The sequence below is a fragment of the Bactrocera dorsalis genome, chromosome 2 (assembly GCF_023373825.1).
Source record: "Bactrocera dorsalis isolate Fly_Bdor chromosome 2, ASM2337382v1, whole genome shotgun sequence".
Lineage (NCBI taxonomy): Eukaryota > Metazoa > Arthropoda > Insecta > Diptera > Tephritidae > Bactrocera > Bactrocera dorsalis.
This window is the reverse complement of record NC_064304.1, coordinates 48,989,155-49,008,543: the sequence shown is the minus strand read 5'-3', so window position 1 is coordinate 49,008,543 and position 19,389 is coordinate 48,989,155. Positions and strand designations below refer to the sequence as shown.

Here is a 19,389-nt window from a genome sequence, read left to right as displayed (position 1 = left end):
ATAATATATACCTAGGTACAACATTATTTGTCATTATTGATCCAATTGCTATTTTCAAAAAAATTTAATTGATCCAATTTTTTGTTTAAATATTTATTTTTCAATTTTCCTTCTCATTCATATCTTTGTACACTTATGCGCACTTAAGTTAATCACGCCACATTTATTAATGCTGCGTTCTTGTTGCACGCGTCAACCCGCTATGGGAAGCATGTACCGCGCTCTGACAACAAAAGCTACATTACAACGCTTACTGGAACTAAACATAAATAAAAAATATTGTGCATAGCAATTAACTGCTTTCCAAATTTCCTCGTCTTTCACAGCTGCTGTTGAATTAACAACGAAAGCTATGCTGCCAATAATAATAACAATAAATAAAAAGGAATGTTTAATTAAAATTTATGCGGCCACTCAACCGCGCAGCAATCGTAATTATAATCAACAATTACAAGAAGTTGGCCACTCGAAGGGCGCAGTAGCAGAGGCATCAATAAATTTCATTAACTGCTCCGCGCAGGCGCACATTTTGTTGCAGCATTGTTATGTGCCTTGTGAATAAATAGGTTGCTTCAAAATCAGCCTTCCGCGTAAGTGTAGCAATTAAATGTTTTTGTTATTATTATTCGTTTCACTCGGCGCGACGCGGTTGTGGTTGCCTAATTGATGGCGCGCAAATAGTGGGTGAGTCAACATGCCATGACAAGCAGTTTTCTGAATTGGCAGACGCTACCATATCGAAATATTACTAGGCCATTTAGCCTTGCCTAAGCTATCAGCTTTGTGGAACAGCATGAAAATGGTATTGTGTACTTGTGACGGGTATTATATGTAGCTTCGAAGTTAAAATTTTGGAATATTATAAAGTTTTAGGTTTCTCAAATTTTTATTTTTTAATTTCTAATATGTTGCTTTTGTAGTTGGAAGATTTGACATCACTTTGTATTTGAACAGAATTTTTAACATACATATGTATATCGTGATCAATTTGAACAATTTATCTTTCCAACGGGTTAGAGACCTTCCTCTGCTATTCCCGGCGGGTACTGCGTCGAATATTTTTAGAGCTGAAGTGTCTTTGTCCATTTGGACGACATAACCTAGCCAATGTCAATGTCGCCGAATATCTCATGCAGCTCATCGCTCCATTGAATGCGATATTTGCCGTGCCTAATGCGTAAAGGACTTTCTTTCGTAGTACCTTTCTCTCGAAAACTCGTAACGTCGACTCATCAGATGTTGTCATCGTCCATCCCTCTGCAGCATATAGCAGAACGGCAATAATTAGTGACTCGTAGAGTTTGGTTTTTGTTCGTCGAGAGAGGACTTTGCTTCTCAATTGCCTACTTAGTCCGAAGTAGCACCTGTTGGCAAGAGTTATTTTGCGTTGGACTTCGTACCTGACATTGTTGTTGCTGTTAATACTAGTTCCGAGATAGAGGAAATTATCTACGACTTCGAAGTTATGACTGTTAACATTGACATGATAGCTAAGTTGAGAGTACGACGACTGTTTGTTTAATGACAGGAGACATTTCGTCTTGCCTTCGATCACTGCCAGATCCATCCGTTTTGCTTCCTTATCCAGTTTGGGGAAAGCAGAACTAACGGCGCGGGTGTTGAGGCCAATGTTATCAATACCATCGGCGTACGCCAGCAGCTGTACACTCTTATAAAAGATTGTACTTGCTCGATTAAGTTTTGCAGCTCGAATTATTTTCTCCAGCAGCAGATGGAAGAAGTCCCACGATATAGAGTCGCCTTGTCTGGTATAGAACGGCTCGGAGAGGTCTTCCCCGCTCTTGACGGAGCGTTTTGTATTGCTCAACATCAGTTTATACAGCTCAGAAGCCTACAAATACAGTTTAATATAAGAAATATAATTTAGGGATGATTTCCGTCCTGTTGCATTTTCCTTCTGGAGTGATATGAGCGATTGCCGTGGAGGGCCATTTACGGTATTGTTGACTCCATCTTAAGGTCGTACAAAAATTATCGCCAATTTTGAATTACATATTATACATATTACATATTATATCTATATTCGAGTTTCGATTGTTTTGTTGTGTTAATACTGATTATCATCGCATTTGTTTTAAAGATGGAAGACTAAAAAGCCAAGAACTGTCGGCACTACAATCACAAATCCTTTCGGGCAAGACTTGGCTATTACGCCACTAACTCTCATGCTTTTGTAGAATTACCAAGTGTGGCTTATTCAATTTATTTTCCACCACTTGCAATTAAGCAGCTTAACAAACAAGTTTTTAAAAAAAAATCTAATTACAACTGCAGCAAATTTCAATTTTAACGCAGCGTGATTTGTTTTCTTCTGCCTCCTCTTTTCCATTTTCTAAAATTCTAAATTATTTTTACTCTAATGAATTCTTAAAATTAAAGCTCGTCACAACGTCCACTGATTGCGATCGACATCGGCGAATGCGGGTCTGCCGCCGTTGTAAGTCGGCATTGCTTTAAGCCAATTGAAATGGGCAACGCAATCAAAAACCCATTTTTCTTCACTTGTCATATCGTTGTGGAATCAAACAGGTTTCTAGCTGTGACAAACATACGAAGCTGCCGTGAACATACAGTTTCATAGTTATACTCGTAAATATATTGAATCACGTTAGGTAGGTATGTACATATATATGCAGCTCTAGTAATTTGAGCAGAAGCATTAGATACGCTCCGCCGGCAGCGTTTCTGCTCGCCTCTAATCTTGAAAAAGAGGAGAACAAAGCAGCATGCCTTGAGGCTTTGTTATGCAAAGGACAGAAAACATTAACAACTATAGCAATGGAGTAGCTAGTGCGTATATTCCTCGCTTGAAGATTTAAGCGTTTATTTATTATCATTTGACTCTGACGTATGGTCGCTAATGTAAGTCGGTCATTAAGTATGTGTGTATATTCCTTTATTGTACTCAGCTAATTATTCTATATTTGTTTATATGCTTTTAAGGTTCAGTATATGTTTCCGTGGTGTTGTAATCAAACAAAATAAAATATTATTTAAGTATGTTAGTCTTTGACTTCTTGTTTGTCGCATTCATTGTTTTTAATTATTTGGCAATCTTTATCAGTTGGTTCCGCTTGTACATTACAGTTTGGTTATAAGAATCTCTAGACTAAAGTACTAAAAACTTACAAATACTCTTGGCTTCTGGCTGGGTATTTTTTAACTAGACTACAAGCAAGAAATAGTAAGACTTTATTCAAGACTGAAAATATTTACGACTCTGAAATATTTTTCAAGAATTCCAAAGAATCAGACGAGTGTACCTACGCCAAAATGTCATTGTCGCTTACTAAACAACGCATGCGCAAGCGTAATGCGACACCTTAGCCGAGCTCGTTGCCTTGTAACTTTAGAAGCAGGTGCCGAGTTAAGCCGTTGACTTTTAAGTTTTTGTTCATGAACTCATGTCTGGTTTGTATTAAGAGAAGTAAGCAAAGAAAATAAATATTCAAATTATGGTAAAACATATTTAAGTTATACCAAACTCAAATTGTTGGAAACAGTTATTTTCTGCCTCACAAAGCGGATACGGACCATCTATAAAAAGAATTTTTGTGTTTGTACTGTTAATGATGATTTGCTCATAATTTCTACATTGATATGTGAAAAATTTGACACACCATAGCGCGGATGTGCCAAAAACGCATAAATGGAATATGTTGTATGTGTGAATGTATGTATGTATGTTAAAAATAAATTATTAGGTCTACAACTTTGCTTCAGCCGTTTTCCAATATATGTCTCTAGGGTCAAGCACTGGTCGATTAAATCGTTTAATATCGATCTTGGACATTTGTGTCAACATTAACCCAACAAAATATTTGTAGAGATCTCTTTGCATCCCAAACTTATTCTCAACTGAAAATGTCGCTTTTTGAGCCAAATTCTCGACATTTGCGGGAAATTTTGCTTTTCTTTTTTAATTCCAGGAAAAGTGCGGCTGAGGACCCGTCCACGTTTTACTCAGGCTGACACATGCATAGATACTTGTAATACTATTACTCTACTATTACCATCTATATGATTTCTATTAGGTATTAAAAAATATATTTTAGAATTTTTGTAAGCCAACTTGTGTTAGTTTATAAAAAAATGGATCATAAAGCATTTCGTGTGTTAATTAAGCATTGCTTTTTGAGGGAATAAGGGAAACACGTTTGTACCGTTTTTATACAATAAAGCCTTAAATTTACCAAAAAAAAAACGGCGGAGGCAAAGTTGTAGACCTAAAATTAAAAAAAAGAAGCAACATATACGTATTTACTACAAAAAGCAAGTATTTATACAAAAACGATGATCTATTCGTTTAAAAATTACTAATTGACAACGAGAACATTATTTTAAGATGAGTGTAAAATAGAAAATTCCTATACAAAATACTGGTGTGGGTCTATAATCAATCGTTGTTTCTGTACCAGAAGCTTTGTAATGATATAGTTTGAAAAAAAAACTGAATTTAATCCAACAAAATTTGAGTTTTGCGGTGCATCACAAAACAAAAAAAAAACAAAGTTGCTATTCTATAACTCGGTTAACCTAAGAAAAATTATGAGAAATGAAAATAAGTAAGTTATAGGTATTAAATATAGTACGTAGAAAAATAATGTATTATTTTGGAATAGTTATATAGTTAAAATGCTATGTGGTACAGAACTATCGGATGAAGAGCGGGGTAGGATAATTGGAATGCACGTAGCCGGCATAAGCTTTGGACATTGCTGCGTCAGTGAACCGACATCGTAATACAGTTTCAAATTATTGGGTTGTCAAAAAAGTCTTGCGGTATTTTTATTGAATCAATTCGTGTGGCACCCATACATCGAGCTTCTTAGTGACTCCAAGCTTCTTCAAATGGTTTATAACGGTTTGATGACTACTATGCCGGTCTCTTTCGACCAATTCAGCGATTTTATCGCAATTTTCGACGACAGGCCTTCCGGAGCGTGGCGCATCTTCGACCACCTCTACACCAGAACGAAACTGTTGAAACCATCCTTGTGCGGTGGAAATGGAAACTGTATCGGATCCATAAACTGCACAAATTTTATTGGCGGCTTGAGATGCATTTTTGCCTTTATCGTAGTAGTACTGTAAAATATGCCGTATTTTCTCTTTATTTTGCTCCATGTTTGCGACGCTATAACTCACGAACGACTTAAAAGAAACGACAATCAATCAAACACGTGTTAGCGCGTGAAATGAGCTTTCCAAAAAGGTATAGCATGATCCGATGCGACGAACTACGCGCTTTCAGCGCCAACTAGCGAAAATACCGCAAGACTTTTTTGACAACCTAATATTAGAAAAATCCTTAACAATTATGGTGTCATAAAGCGTACTGGTCGGTTACCAGCAATTGATAAGCGGACCAAGAGACGCATTCAACACTTAGCAATTAGCGAAGATTTGAGTTGCAGGCAGATAAAAGTAGAATTAGGCCTACCAATCACTAGACAGCGTGTTCAGCAAATTATGAAGCATGCATTAGGCCTTAAGTTTGAATCAAAACTAGCTCAGCCGCGAATGAAAAAGCAACATAAAGATTCTGCTATTTTTATTTTGCGACAAATATCGGTTTTGGGAGGAGGAGTTTGAAAATGTAATTTTTAGTAACGAAAAAAAATTTAATTTGGATGGTCCAGACGGTCATCACAAATATTGGAGAGATACACAACATACAAAAGAGACTTGGTATACGCGAAACCATGGTGGAGTGGTCTGTAATGGTATGGGCTACGTTTAGTTCCAAAGGGACATCTCATATGTTTTTTGTATACATACTACTACTGAATAGTGAGCTCATTTCTTTTGCTGAGAATTTTCATGAAGATAATTGGATATTTCAGCAAGACAACGCCCCCATTCCTGTGTCTCGCACTATGAAACTATTTTTACAGTCCCGGAATATCCAATTATTGGATTGGCCAGCTTTGAATTCTGATCTGAACCCCATAGAGGACCTTTAGGGTATACTTACTGCTAAAGTATATGCACATGCCAAGCAGTATGATACTATTAAGGAGTTAAAAAGTGCCATTGTATCAGAGTGAGAGAAAATTTAGCCAACTACTTTGCAAAACTTAGTAGGGTCCATGCCACGAAGACTGTGCATGGTAAAACTGCAAAAGGGTGATACTATTACATACTAAAAATATTTAAAACATCAATTACTTAAAGTTTTTTTATTATATACGTGTTAAACTAGCATTGGATATGAATTTTAAGAAGTTTTCTATTTTGCACTTATAACTATTTTCTATGGGATTAATGTAAAATATTTTTTTTTTTATTAAAAAAATTATAAATAATTATAATTTTGTTTTTATTTAATACATCTTATAAAGCCATAAATAAAACTGTAAGTCATCAAAATATATTTTGTGTTTTTGATACTTTAAATTTAAGTTATTTTATTGGACATATAATTCTTTTACGAAGGTAGCAGATTCTAACGCACCATTTAGTTGACGCCACCAGGAGGCGCTAGATTCAAAAAGCTTGCAAAAATCTTTTTATTTTGGGAACGCACCTTGTACATGATTCCAGTATGTAAATTGCATTTACCACCTCTGCGTTGACCGTATTGTAGAGCGATCTAGAAGAAGAATTTATGCGAGTATTAAATGAGAAAAATATAATAAAAAACAATAACAAGAAAATACGTTAACTTCCGTTGCACTGAAGCTGTTATAAACAAGCTAACTTTATTAATTTCTAGAATACTGGTCTTATATTTTAAATATATGAGTGTACGAATCATTCGTTAAAGCGGCCTACTAGTCGCACGTTTGAAATATTGATGTGCCATCCAACTAGATAAAGCTGTCATCCTTAAAAATAAACACCAAATTGACGCGCGAAGAGAACTGTCAGATAGAATAGAACAAACGGGCAAATAGAATCACGCCTAAGCTTTGAGTGTGTTACCTGCCAGCCTATGTAGAAGCAACCACATATTCAACCGGACTGAGGGATTTCGTGTGGGTAGCAGAGGTATTTCCATGGCTCACATAAACCATTACACATATTTTATGCAGACATACTTATTTACGTATAAGAATTTTATATATAAGAAAAGTGCAATAATTCAGACGCTTTGGTGGGCTGCGATGCCTCTTTGGCTTAGAGGTTGCATTATGAAAATTAGAATAGATGGAGACTCGTTAAATTAATCTGCAAAAGTGACAAATACGCGTAGGGAGCGAACGAACTAATCAGATTAATAGCAACTTGATATGGCAACGAAAACTTCTACTTTTGACAGCAGCATTTGGTTTCTATAACTCACTCCATAAGTAAGCGAACGACTACGCACGTCAATCCAAGCTCCCAAAAAAATCGAATTGAATATATAAGCTTAAATAGATCCATGATAGTTCGGAATGTACACAATCGCGACAGGCAATGCTATGTGGAAGGCGCGTTACTACGGCAATGTGACCAGCACTTCTAAATACGAACACTTATCGCTTTCCAGCACAAAGCAAAAAAGTTAAATCATCGCAATTTATCAGCAGCTTTAGTAGAAGAAAAATAAACAAGCCGGCGACTGATTAAAGGTGTAACAGCAGGTGCGCTGCTCTCCATTCTCTTTATTGCTTACTCTTTTGTACTCTTTCTGTTTGTAAATGAATAATCTCCAACTCTCGCTGAAGTTCGTTCACCTCTTAAGCGTATTAATAAATTTAAAAGCTCTAAACAAAGCCAAAAATAAATAATTGCATTTGTGGGTGACCTAGTAACTTAGGTGTATGAAGAAAATGCGGAATAATAATTAACATCACTTATCCGTAAAAAAATGAATAAGATTTTGCACACGTTTTCAAAACCTTAGGCGCCAGCGTATCGAATTTTGAATGTGTCAGCGAGTTTACTGGCATACATAGCTTTTCTTATATAATCGGCTAAACTTTCCTGAAGAATAAAGAAAAAGATAAAAAAATATATAAGACAGATAAAAAAATTATTTTGATTTTGTCAATTGTCAGATTAATCAGATACCCTTTTATATTATGTGTTGTTTGTATTTCCAAAGCGGTATTTTCAATTTAAGAAGTTCTTCGTATACTACCCATTTCTACCAAATATACTTTAATTTAAATGATAGTTATTGCAGTGGTATTTTGCGGGAGTTTTAAGGCCGCGGTTTGATTATAGTTATTTCTCTCGATGATTATTTCTGTAATCTGCTTCCATTCAAGAGCAAATCTTCTGCTTACCACACACAGCCAATAGAACTAAAAGAGATTTTAAGCAAGCAGTTAATCAAGTGAAGCATTTCGAATACGCATATTACTAATATTACTATTCTTCCACATTTTTTCTTAGTTTTTGCATTCTTCGCTGAAGCTGTCTCTAACTTTGAAGCTTGTTAATAATTCTGAGAATCTAACTTTTTCGGTATGACCATGAGTCGTTTTATTCTCATGGTGTAAGAGAATTATTGCTACGCAATTTGTTATACGGGATGGTGGTACATATCCCTGAGTGTGTACCACCATGTGTACTATCAGAAGGGATAACCGCTCGCTACGCAATGAATTAAATAACGAGAAGAGGCAATACAGTAAACTGTCAAATTGAATATTAATTGTTCGTAGTTTTTCTATGTTGCCTTGTGTTTTGTTGACACTTCCTATCTGTCACAGTTTAAGCCGAGACTCCTTGATGGAGAACAAAATATAATGGTACTACATCATTCACCAAAAATGGCGGTTGGCTACACAATTGTGTATGATCACTAGCTGGTTGACATGTATAATCCAAATATTGGTGGACGGTTTGATCACATTTAAATATGGAACACTTTTCAGTTTGGAAATACATGGTAGGGTTGATTTTATCTTTTGATTTTGCTGAAATGTTGCCATCAGCTCCCATGCTCTGCACCTTTGGTGAAACTTTAAGATAGCCTAACGGTAACCAGTATAGGCTATTGAGTTGCTTTCAAATACCACTTACAAGTTAAATATATTTATGAGCATGTGGACATAATAACCATTAGTTTATCAAGGTTAATGGGGCTCAATGGACATTCAATTGCCACCCCAATCAATTGGCAACATTTAAGTGAAACGAGTGAAAAGTCGTGAAGCGCAAATCGCGCGACGAGAGATTGCAAAGTACTTGGCAATGTGTGTGTATCCATGTGGCACGCATAACAATAAGGCAAACATTTGCTGCCACCGCAGCGCAAATGCCGCGCTGAAGAGCTGTGCAACTTGCCACTATTTACAAACAAGCAGTTGAGGAAAAGTCAATTGATCTTGCTAGTGGCAGCAGCCGCAAATTGTGCAGCTCGTAATGTGCAACATGCGACAATTGGCGACAACAACATCATGACGACAAACAGTTTTTGTTACTAGCTTTCATATGTTGTTTGCGTTGGTTGTTGTTCTCTTTTGCCGTCTTTGTGTCCTCCTCAAATAAGTGGCAGACGCCATTACTTGGCTGGAACATGCCGACAGGCTAGAGTTCAATGAATGCAACTCACGCAGTGGCGGTACAAATGGTAGTCCATACAAATGCGTATAGCTTGACGGCATCAGCATGGTGCGTGGCATGCAACAGTCGCCACAAACGCGTCAGTTCCTACAGCTAATGTGTTGTCACAGCCGGTTGGTGGGTTGAACAGTCCGACGGTCGTGTTTGCAACAAACTGCATAGGTACGTATGTATGTGCATATCTATGCGACCAACTGGCATGAGTAAATAGAAAATTGTCAACAGCACGCACAACGGGGGCAACGTAAAAAACCAAAACACATAAACAGCCACAAGAAGTTGGCGTAAAAGAAAAGCCAAAGAAAAAAAGCGAATGGAAAAAACGAAAGCAACTTTTTTCCACATTTTTCCGCAGCGTGCTGCATACTACATTTTTTGTCTATATTTGCCATGTCTGCAGCAAAAGTCGTAGTCGCAGTCGCGGCGCATGCGCAACACACCCAGCTGTTAGACCACGCATATTTGCCACTACGGTTTCTGTGTGCATTTGAGTGGGATTGTGTATGTATTTGCTTTTACCATTCAGTCACTGCAATACACACTTCGAATGCGTTCAAATAAATGCTTAATAAAAAGATTGAATTTCATTAATTGTAAAACAAACTCGAACGCAGCGAGTAAACTATTTACAAAAGCAACAACATTGACTGAATCAGTGGCAACAACTTATGCAGCAGTTAACGCTAAATGTACGTAGCAAAATACTACATGGGCGCACCATGTGCAACGGGGAGGGGTTATAAGACCCGAGTCTTTGCTTTGCTGTAATCGATTGGTTCACAATAGCATGGGGTTATGAACTCTGATGATTCTTTCCAATATCGCCATTTCTGTTCATACAATAATTACTTCATTTTATGTTATGTAATTCTAAGAATTCATATAATTATGTTTAGTATAACTTTGCTGAGCTTTTATAACACTAAGAAGGCGAAACAAATGCTTCTACTATTATATCATTTGTGTTTCTATCCAAAACTTTGACCAGTTTTACATTGAACTTGCGTTTATTCTTTATTTTTTTCTTTCAAGTACTTTTGCAAAAGCTTAACTGATGAAAATAATTGCATAAATGGTTTCGGAGCTTTAATGTAAATTAACTCAATAACAAATAGGCATTTAGATTGTTGTATTGAAAGGAACGGTAGTTGTTTTGTTTGCGGGTTATTGCTCGATAGTATTCAGTTAGGCAGGTAAGGAAATGAATATTAATTTGCAGAATTTTCTTGAATTTTTATTGAATATTAAGTTCATGTTGTATTTTTAAAAGTAGATGGTAAACGTATTGAGTGATATTTAATCTACCGTTGCAGACAATGGTTTGAGAATAATTTAGTTAGAAAACAATAGTAAATATAATCTAACTCCCGTCAGCCTGCACAACAGTGAGAAGTTGATAAAATTTAATAAAAGTTAATAAAATAAGCTATAATTGGATAGTCTTCTTCTTCCAGATTATAGAAAGTTTCGGGGAGTCTTAATGGTTTCAGGGACAACCTGATCTAAATATATCTAATTTTTAGCTCAAAATCTGCTGCTTTTGTGAAATGCAAGTTTCTTGGGAAAAGAAGGAGCAGTGAAAATGGTATACTGGCTCGGTCAACATCGCTTAGATGTTACAAGCGAAAAGTCAGAACAAAAGAACATTTGCCAGAAGTTAAAAATACATACATATCGCTCATTTGCTGCAAGACCGGCATAAATCAAAAAACGTGATTTTTGAGTTAATGCTGCAGAATTGTTCGTTATATCAGACTTCATGTTGAGTGAAAAATTCATATGAATACCTCTTATATGCTCCGCTTGAGAAGAGGTGTAAGGTTGAAGTCACCGTGTACGGTTGGAGTCAGTTGAAAACTTTTAACGCGTTTTCTGGAAAATCGATTTTTTTGACTTATGCCGGTCTTGCAGCAAATGAGCGATATATCGAAATATAATTTTTAAGCCGGGTTAATACAAGATCCAGTCAAAAACGTGGTGATGACACCAAACAAAAAAAATCGTTTCAGTTATTTGTGGGTACAGTATGCAAAGCAAATCTCGTACTATTCAGGGAAACTTGAAACAGTAGAAAATATATTTTGGTACTATGCAAGTCTTCGCTTTTCTGACAACGTGGGCATTTATGCTTGTCACCATTGCTGTGCGGAGTAAAGTAGCTGTATATGGAGTGCTTTGCAGTCTGCCTTCAAGCGCTGGCTGTCGCACCATCGTAGACTGGTATGTAAGTGTTGTTGCTAATGCTTTTCGCGCGCACAATGTGGTTGCAGACATTAATTTCACTTCAGCAAACATTTGCACAGCCGGCTGAGCCAAACGAACATCGCTAACATGCCTTATTGTAATACAAACCTTATTAGATTGCGATGTTAACAGATACAGACACACACACATACATACATCTGTCTGCTACCCGTCGCAGATGCGGTCGTGGTCTCTGATGTCTGTGACAGATCACACAAATGTGTTGCATTTTTAATCAGAGCGATCGATCAAACGGTAGTTTTGTGTCCAGTTTCAGTTTTGTATGAGTTTTGTTGTTGTCGCGATGTTTTGAGTCAGTAAGTTGTCTTTGTATGGATAAGTAACTTTGCGTTACGCTTAAGTCTGCTATGTGGTTTTTATTTAATTTTCTGTTTCCTGCTCCGCTCTGCTCGCTCCCCTGGGCTGCGTGGCGTTTTATGCACTCATTGCGCTATGCATGACATGTGATCCCAATGATAAAAATCAATAGCGCACATGAACTGTTGCAACAACACACATTTCTCCGTACATTCGAACGAGTGTTGATTTGCTCGTGGTTTTCTCTTTATTTCTGGTTTGTTTTATAGTTTCTGCGCTTTCTTTGCTTTTATCATTTCACCTTTTTATTTTAAAGCGTCGTCGTTCGATCATATAATGCTTCAATATAATGGTGTAGGCCTCTTAAATACCTATACACACGATATATGGCTAATGACTTTGCTTAATTGAAAAGGTATTATTTTTAACACCCTATACTTTCAATAGCTATAATACGTGGCTAATTGCTGTCCTTAATGTAGTGTCCGTTGGAGAAGCACTTGGGTCACCTTTTCTCAATTTTTGGATTCAGTTAAAAAACTCTGTAAAAAGAAAGAAGATTTATAAAATATTATGTGTGACAATGTATGTACATATACATACATTTTAATCCTGAGGGGAACGGCTCTCCACCATCGCTGTTCAATCATCAAAGTGGGGTTGTTATTTTTTATTTTGCTCTAACCTCTAACTTCAATATCCCAATAAAAGTTTGGAATTTACCCGCCAAAATAATATGTTGTTTCCGTTATTCTCCCTTTACTATAAAACTTAATAGATTAATTGATTCCTCCAGTTCTCAATAAAATATTGAGTTTTTACAACTAAAAAAATTGCCTATTTTTTATGACATGTGTGAGAACTATTCATAAACAACCCGTTGTTAGGCATACAATGCTACTTCCTTATAATTTCTTAGTAACAATTAGTATGATTTTAATCGCTTCAATTGCAGTTTTACCATTCACCTAAATATCATTTTCTTAGTAAGTTTTAGCTTAGAGGAGTTAGCAACAATGAAAAACAACAAACAGCCTCGGATGAGAGACCCCCCTTTTGACGACGACCGTGGCAAGGTACCATCTTCTATAAGAGTGTACAACTGCTGGCGTATGCCGATGATATTGATATCATCGGTCTCAACACCCGCGCCGTTAGTTCTGCTTTCTTCAGACTGGGCAAGAAAGCAAAAGAAATGGGTCTGGCAGTGAACGAGGGCAAGACGAAATATCTCCTGTCATCAAACAAACAGTCGTCGCACTCGCGACTTGGCACACACGTCACTGTTGACAGTCATAACTTTGAAGTTGTAGATAATTTCGTCTATCTTGGAACCAGCGTAAACACCACCAACGATGTCAGCCTGGAAATCCAACGCTGGATTACTCTTGCCAACAGGTGCTACTTCGGACTGAGTAGGCAATTGAAAAGTAAAGTCCTCTCTCGACGAACAAAAACCAAACTCTATAAGTCGCTCATAATTCCCGTCCTGATATATGGCTTGGACGATGACAACAACCGATGAGTCGACGTTGCGAGTTTTCGAGAGAAAAGTTCTGCGAAAGATTTATGGTCCTTTGCGCGTTGGCCACGGCGAATATCGCATTCGATGGAACGAGATATACGACGACATTGACATAGTTCAGCGAATTAAAAGACAGCGGCTACGCTGGCTAGGTCATGTTGTCCGGATGGATGAAAGCACTTCAGCTCTGAAAGTATTCGACGCAGTACCCGCCGCGGGAAGCAGAGGAAGAGGAAGACCTCCACTCCGGTGGAAGGACCAAGTGGAGAAGGACCTGGCCTCGCTTGGAATTGGCGCCACGTAGCGAAGAGAAGAAACGACTGGCGCTGTTGTTGACTCGGCTATAATCGCGTAAGCGGTGTCTACGCCAGTAAAGAAGAAGAAGAAGAAGTTAGCAACATGATTTCTTAATTTCGAAAATATGAATAAAAACACAAAATATTTAATGTTGTACACCTTAGATTCTTTGCTCACTGTCCATTCCAAAGCTCGCTCCATTATATTGTTTGCTCTGAAAGTAGAGCATTGCCATGTTGCAGCGCAGACGAATGCTTGCGACAGTCACTTAAACAACAAATAAAAAGCAAAAGCATACATGCCTAATAATGAAGTGAAACAGCAGCAAAAACAAAAGATCGCGGCTCTTCAAAGCCTTGCTCGATCTTATTTCTATGATTATGGCTGACAAACTAGCAACAATAAAATACTTAGAGTAACCCCATTAACCGCAAAAATACACACTTGGTCTGCTCAGAGTCGTTGCATCTTTGTTAGAAAGAAATTTCAGAAATATCAACCATTGCCGATGGCGACAACGGCAGCAGCAGCCGACGAAACAGTTACCACCTGTGAACCGAACTCCCACGCCCCCAAGTAGAATGAAGGCTGCACAGCAACTGGCCACTGAGGGGAGCAGAAGTCAAGCGGCAGAGACAATGATGCCATGCGAGCAGCACTCCAAAAACAGAAGACGAAGAAAGTAAACAACTGCTGCCGCGCAAAAGTAAAATATATGTTTGTATATAGAAATAAAAAGAAATCGGCAAAAAATATGTTTCATACCAACGACGTTGCTGTCACTGTCGGCTAAGAAGCCAACAAGCAAAACTTTAAACAGCCACAACATCAGCGGCGCCTAAGCCTTAATCGGCCCCGAGCTCAGAGCTCCGCATTCCGCGGCTTCTAAGTGTAGATTTATTCACGTCGCTGCTTGCTTTAGCAACACTATAGCAACACTTTTTGATTCCACTGCAGCAATAAAAAGGCAGGCCGAACAATAGCATGAAGGTAATTCCAACAGACGCTGGCGATGAAAGATTTGTATCGCGTGAATTATTGCAATAGCGATCTGCTTTCTGGTTGTGGCAAATTCATTTGTCTTTCACGGCTGCCGGTGAATGCTCATTCTCCTTTTTGTAATTTTCGTTTTTTTTTTTGTTCGAGTTATTTGTTTTGGTATTTAGTTCACTGTTGTTGCTCTTCTGACTTTGGCATTGAGTGTTGCTGGGCATGTTTTTAGTTGTTTGGTTGGGGCATGTTGCAAAAGGTCTACACGTTTGGCGCCAAAAGGGCAACAGAAGCATGAATGAATACTCAATGAATAAGCGTGTAAAGAGCGTTGATAAACTGCACTTGTTTATATTTTATTGTTTAGCTTAGTGAAAGTGGAAATGAAAATTGATTTTGGTTACGGCTCTAAAACTTTGAACGGATGATGTTTACGCGGAATGGTTTGACTCAAATTAAGGAATTACCCTTTTAGTAAGCAAGGCTGATGTGACCCTGAAGCCTCACTGCATAAAGTTACGCAAAAGCGCAACTAATGGGCTTTTGTGTGAGAAGTTGTGGACATCATTTAACTACCAATTTTTATAGATATAGAAGAATTATCAAGCTGGCCATCTCGACCGCAGCCTGGAACGCCATGATAGAGAGAGGAACTAACGAGGAGTTTGGAACATCACCAACATATGTGGGTGGGTTAGTGCAGCTAGTGAACAGACTTTACTTTTACGATACAAGAAATGGAAAAACAGCACGTCAGGGTTTCATTTCACAAACAAAACAAGAAAAAGCGTTAACTTCGGCTGCACCGAAGCTAATATACCCTTCACAGGTGCATTTATTTGGTAATGGAAGCTATATGCTATAGTAATTCGATCTGAACAATTTCTTCAGAGATTACATTGTTGCCTTAGAAAATAATCTATACCAAATTTCGTGAATATATGTATGTATCTTGTCAATGGCAAAAGGTTTCCATACCAGCACCAGATTCCGATCGTTTAGTTTGTATAGGAGCTATATTGCTATAAGTAAGCCGATCTGAACAATTTTTTCGTATATTACATTATTATCTTAAAAAATAACCTGTGCCAATTTTTGTGAAGATACATTGTCAAATATAAAAGTTTTCCATACAAGAACTTCATTCCAATCGTTCAGTTTTTATGGCAGCAATATGTTATAGTGGTCCGATAACGGCAGTTCCGACTAATGAGCAGTTTTTTGAAGAGAAAATGACCTTTGCAAAATTTCAAATTGATATCTTAAAAACTGAGGGACTACTTCATATATATACAGTCAGACACCCAGACAGACAGACAGTCATGGCTAAATTGACTCAGCTCAACATACTGAGCATTTATATACATATATACTTTATAGGGTACCGACGCTTCCTTTTGGATATGATAAACTTAATATACCCTGTACAGGGTATAATGTTAGGGGGAATCGTCAAAATATAGAATATAAACTCTCCGGCACCAAGTTAGAATGGGCTCAGCAATTACCCTTTCCATCTGCGTAGATCCGAATAACATGTTGCTATAGTGCTTAATACTTTTGTTTACCTAACGGTTGTTTAAATACGGATAATATAAATAATTAGGATGACGAGTTGAGTTGAATTCCGAGCGACTTTCTGTCTATTCGTCCATCTGTCTATCCCTCCGTGCAAGCTTTTAGCTGAGTAAAAATTTAGAGATCGTAATGAAACTTAGTCCACGTGTCGCTTCAGCAAAGAAAGGACGAGTTCGTAGCCGTAATTGATATAATTAAACACTAAACTACTTGTGGTCAGAAATTAAAAAAAAAAACTGGGAATGGCTCCGTCCTCTAATAATTAATAAATAATTTATACATTAAATCTCCTAAACTTATAAAGCTCCAATAACCAAATTCGCTTAGGTCTAATCCAATAAGAACTTCGGATAAAACTTGACAAGTACTTCTTTCTTTCTCGCGTATTAAAATTTGTCAAAATCCAAAACTGTTTATACCGAATAATTATGTATGCATAAGACGGAATTGTTACTTTTTATTGAAATTCGGGAAAAATGATTCTTTGATAATAAAATGGATTGAATCGGGTCAATACTTCCCTTAGCCCCACATACTTAAATTAAAAATTTTCGAACCTGCAGTTGATTCTATACCACATTTATCGACCAAGGTGGGATTCATTTTATAAAATTGAGAGAACGTATTTCTTTTTTAATAACAGTGAATATGCCTTAGCCCCCATACAACTAATATTCAGGATTTTTAAACGTCTAGCTGACGTTACTCCATCTATTTGTTTGTCATATATTTGTAAAACTGCTTGAAAAATAAGTTCTCAATAATATCACATTTGACGATGATTTTCGTATAATTTTCGCTGATAGGAAGTAAAATTTAGTAACAAAACTAAGTGAGTCTATGACCTTCAAAATACGTTAATATGATACCAGTTCGGATTTCCGCTCTCGTCAAACAAAGAAGTATAACACTTTCGAAACATTTTTTTAATATAAAGTTTTGCCAACACCTGAAGGTATTTGCCTTTGATTGTTGCAAGTGGCAAGAGTATAAAATTCTCGGCTTCACAAAAACTTAGTTCTTCCTTATTTGTTTAATATTTCTTCATAGAAATTCTATACAATTTTCTTCGAATGATATATTTTATGGTAGCATTGGTTTAATAAAGCGATTTTAACAATGTCGTAACAAAAGCATTCCTCTCTCGTATCAATTCAACTTAACCTCCCTGAGGAGGTTCCCACCGCACAGAAACATTTACATTCGACTCGAATAATATCAAAGGATAGCTTGCGGACACCTCTTCACGATTTTGTGGCACTAAATCACAGCCGAAGACAAACAAATGCGAGATACAATGACTCAATGACTAGGCATTCATGTTGTTGTTTTTGTCTTTGCTGCGCAATAAATGCGGAAAAATCACATAAAATTTCAATTTCTATTTCTATTTTAATTTTAAACCCGACTCAGACTATTTAAATAACCCTCATCGTCAACTAAAATACCCAACAACGTGAACTTTTGAGTGGGTGCGTTTGTAACAGTGCTTACGCAAATTGCGCACACTCGTTATTGACAATTGAAATTTGCTGTGAAATTAGCCAAACAAAGTGTCGTGTTCAAACAATTAAGCGCCGACAGGCAAACTCTGTGTTCGTACTCACGAAGGCACGCGGGCGATGAACCAAGAGATGTCATGAGACCACAGCTAGACAGCATTGCATGGAAACAATAGCCGATTGCATTCACAGCGTTGGAGCGTTGGAAGTCGCGTAGCGCAAACAATAACAATAACAGCACTTGGACGTCTTTCAAACGCCAGTGTGATGTGCGTTTTTGGCTACAGAAAAGGTTGCTTTGTGGCTTAAATAGCCGGATTGGTAATTGCGAAATAACGATTTGCAAAAGTGAACATTTAAACAGCCATTAATGGTCAAAAGCTGCAACAATAAAATGCAAAGCGTGCGACTGTAATTGTTAAAACCCAATCGCCAACTGTTGGCGAAAAGTAAAACAAAAGGTTTGAGCGACAAATTTTTTGCTGGTTTATTTAGGCTCCGATTGCCACGCTTTGAACATCTAGTGTGGCCGCTTGCCACATATGTCGAAAGGTGTTGACAAGGCATTTCCCGATATGCAGTGCGCATGCACGTGAGGCGTATATGGAACAAGGCTGCAAATCTAGCAATATTCCCAGTCAGGCTCCCTCTTCCGCTTATACTTTAAGCCACGAGCGGAGTAGAAAATTTGCATGACATTGCGCCATATGCGGAACACAGCCAAAAAAACGAACATAAACTGATACAGCGCTCAATGCGCTCTGCGTGTCCGATAATCCGCAGCACAATCAGACACCGCTGCGTAGAAAGTAAAAGGAACTAGCAGAGCCTAGGCTATACGTCGCGTCTACGCCACATCTCCAGATTTCCACCGCCCAAATATCAATGCAACGTGTGTGGCATTAACGATTTGTTGACTCTTGGGTTCGCTGTGATTGCTGTTTATTTCCTCCATGTGCTTGGCTCAGACGCGCTTTCAAAGCGCTTCGTTTCGTTTTGCGTGAGGGCGTGCTTAGTGAAATTGAATGTTAGCTCATAGTGTCGTTGTTATTGTCGCAGTATTTCCTTTTCATTGCTATTTTATTATTATTGATTTCATTTAATTTTTAAGTACCTTTTCACTTTCTGTCATCAGATTTGGGAGTTATCATTGTGACTGTGTAAGCTCCGCAGTTTTTCCAATGGCTTAGGCGTTTTGCTGATGAAATTTGTAATATTTCATTTACATTCGATATTTTTTATTATTATAATAATTTTCAATAGTTATCTTAAAAATTTAAGTTAAGATTTCAAATATTTTAAAGTTTCGAAAATCCCTTAATTTTTATGCTATGAAAACCATGATGTGGACCTTAATATAGATAGAAAATAAGCCAAATTCAAACTAATATTTTTCTTCATTTTGTTTCG

At 37.3% G+C, this 19,389-nt stretch overlaps 1 protein-coding gene across 5 annotated transcripts in view; it reads left to right on the top strand.

Moving 5' to 3' along the window:
- The window catches only part of LOC105233785 (rho GTPase-activating protein 7), a 248,151-nt gene that overhangs the window by 81,946 nt on the left and 146,816 nt on the right, over positions 1 to 19,389 (top strand). The window lies entirely within an intron of this gene.